This window comes from Phallusia mammillata, chromosome 1 (assembly GCF_965637545.1).
Source record: "Phallusia mammillata chromosome 1, kaPhaMamm4.hap1.1, whole genome shotgun sequence".
NCBI lineage: Eukaryota > Metazoa > Chordata > Ascidiacea > Phlebobranchia > Ascidiidae > Phallusia > Phallusia mammillata.
This window is the reverse complement of record NC_137252.1, coordinates 32,051,806-32,054,491: the sequence shown is the minus strand read 5'-3', so window position 1 is coordinate 32,054,491 and position 2,686 is coordinate 32,051,806. Positions and strand designations below refer to the sequence as shown.

At 31.9% G+C, this 2,686-nt stretch overlaps 1 long non-coding RNA gene across 1 annotated transcript; it reads left to right on the top strand.

Annotated features, from left to right (window-relative positions):
• The first annotated feature begins 1,142 nt into the window (after positions 1-1,142).
• LOC145207862 (uncharacterized) lies at positions 1,143-2,173 on the top strand. The gene is made up of 3 exons (XR_013854275.1): positions 1,143-1,214; positions 1,873-1,943; positions 2,004-2,173. It is a non-coding gene; the product is annotated as an uncharacterized LOC145207862 (long non-coding RNA).
• The last annotated feature ends 513 nt before the right edge of the window (positions 2,174-2,686 follow it).

Below are 2,686 nucleotides of genomic sequence, written 5' to 3'. Positions count from 1 at the left end.
ATGGCAAACAAAAAATACGACACTGTAACTTATGGGTGCACAACTGTTGCCTGCCACATTACAGTTTTATTTCACTAACGGCCGCAATTACCCCGAAAAAATGTCTATAGACTGGTATACCAGTTAGTTGTGCGCAACTGTTTAAACAAAAAATTGATAAAATTCATTCAAAGATATAAACTTACAACACAAAATTTAAAAAGTCTGGTGACAGTATTTAAGTCATGCTGGTGTATTTAATAACTACACAAGATATATTCATGATAATTGACAACTGGTTATCCTCAAATTTTAAGTGCAACTTGGCAATCATAAAATCTCATGACATTCTGACATTTCATAAGTCTTAATATTTTTCCAACAAGTTCAAGATGTTGGCTTCAAACGTCTTACAGTCCGCTATTTTTTGGCAACATACTGACAATTGACATGATATATGAGTGTACTACAGAATTCTACGTCAAACAAAATTAGGGAAGGATATATCACTTCCCTGTTATCCTTACTGAAGTTTCAAATTCTTCCCTCTGAATAAACCACAAACAAACATAGACAAACAATTTGAAAATGTTTGATTAAAAGGTTAAATTTGCGCGAGACAGTAAGTTCTTTCCCACAACGCTGCGGCAAATCAAGGTAATTCTAAACAATCATTAAAACCCGATTCGTAACATTACACTAATTACAGACCATAAGCCAGACAAGAGACAACGCAATTTTCCCAGAAGTCGGTCTTTCTTCTGTTTTCATTAGAAACAAGAAACTGCTTCATAAAATTTCATTCAAGCGTATCCATGCGTAACTTAAATGACGTCAATATGATTTTTTTGGATTTTTTTACACATGTTTTTAACCCTACTAATTATTACTTTAATGTAAAATTAAAATTTGTTCAAAAAAATACTGTTGGAAAGCTTAGTTTACCGTTTAGTGACTATACTTATCTTGTGGAAAAAAAACGCTTTTTTTTCATTCTTATCGAAAAGAAATATTTCCATAGCTTTTCAATATATTTATAAACATAAATTAAAAAAAATATTGTAATTGAATCTATAAATTTAACTTTATAAAATGTTAACTGACATCCCATTTATTCTGCATTGTGCAATACGTATCATAATTTTCTTCCGAACAACCGCTGCAAATAATGTTTTTATGGCGGCGGGAAAGTTCATGCATTTTTATTGTTATGTTTTGAAGACTTTCCGCGCTCGGTAAGTTTGTTTTCAGTTATACACAAATGCGAAATCTGTTATTAGATCTATGCCACTGTTTGTTTTTGCTGGTATAAATACACACAAATACCAATTTCCAATGAAAAAAACATTTTCTATGTACATTTTTGTTTGGTGCAGTAATATGTCATCAACATCAAATGAAACACAAATCCACATAAGATTCAAAAATTTGGCTTTTTTGAATCATAATGTTTAATGCATTTGTATAACCATAGATAACTTACCTGGTATAACCTTTAGTTGGCCAAAAAAAAGGTTTGGAAAAAGTTAAAATTAAGCAAACCCTGGCCTAAATTCCTTTACTAGGTTGGTTAAGCTTGTAATGAAAAAGATCTATTAAGGAATTAAAAGAAAACTTTTCTGTTAATTTTGTTATTTTATGTTAAATTTATTATAGTGTGAAGAGGTACTGAAATGGTAGATGTTTCATAGTAATAACCACTTTAGTCAACTAAACATATATTTTACACAGTTTGGGTGATCATGCAGCTGTGTCAAAATATGTTTTGCATCAAAACCAGCAGCAATGTCCTATAGAAATTAATTTAAAAGCTTATTTGCCAATGCTATATCCTTGCTACAGAATTAAGATGATTAAAATACATATCATACATTTTTTCATGTATTCAAACAGATACAAACAACTGCAGATGATCACAAAGTTGATGTGTATGTGTACGATGTGACAAAGCACCATAGAACAAGGTAGAGCCAAAAAGTTTGCACAGCCATAAAGGTCTGTTTAATATTATGTTTTTCCTGTAGATAACACAACTAACTACAGAACTGCACCCAACCTCAAAATGAGGTACTCTTAACTGTGTGTTTATATAGAAAAAGTGGTTCGCTGTGCACCTGTTAATATTTACTTGGGAATATTACATCTTTTTAATTCTCACAACCTCTTTGTTTAATTTAGTACAGCTTAATTGTATAGAAATGCACATCAATACATTGTACACAGTTTCCAATGTAACCTTTCACTTAAGTTAGTTTGTTTACTTGCCAAATTGTTCCATCCTGAGAGTTTAATCTGTTCATCATTTTCTTAATGTGCATTTGGGATGGCTTAAATGACTGTAGTGCAATCCAGGACCTTTAGGCTTTGGTAGCTTTGTACAAATTTAGGACAATACTTTGCTGACAACATTATAAACAACTGGAATCCTAATTATTAAACCCATTTTAAATCACCACTCTTAAGCATAATTCAAAGTTTAGCTATAAGATTTGTAACTCAATGGGTGGTTTAGGATTCGTTTATACCGCCGTCTTTATGCCTGAAATCAAGTGATAAAATTCGAAGTTTAAGACTGAACCAGTGGTAATTCGAGACATTCTCGTTGCATCTTCACAGTGACATGATAATAACTACGCGACGTGCCACAAATGTGAAAACTATTTACCCGCACGTCTGTCTGAGGATTATGAGAAGTTGCCTGATCTTG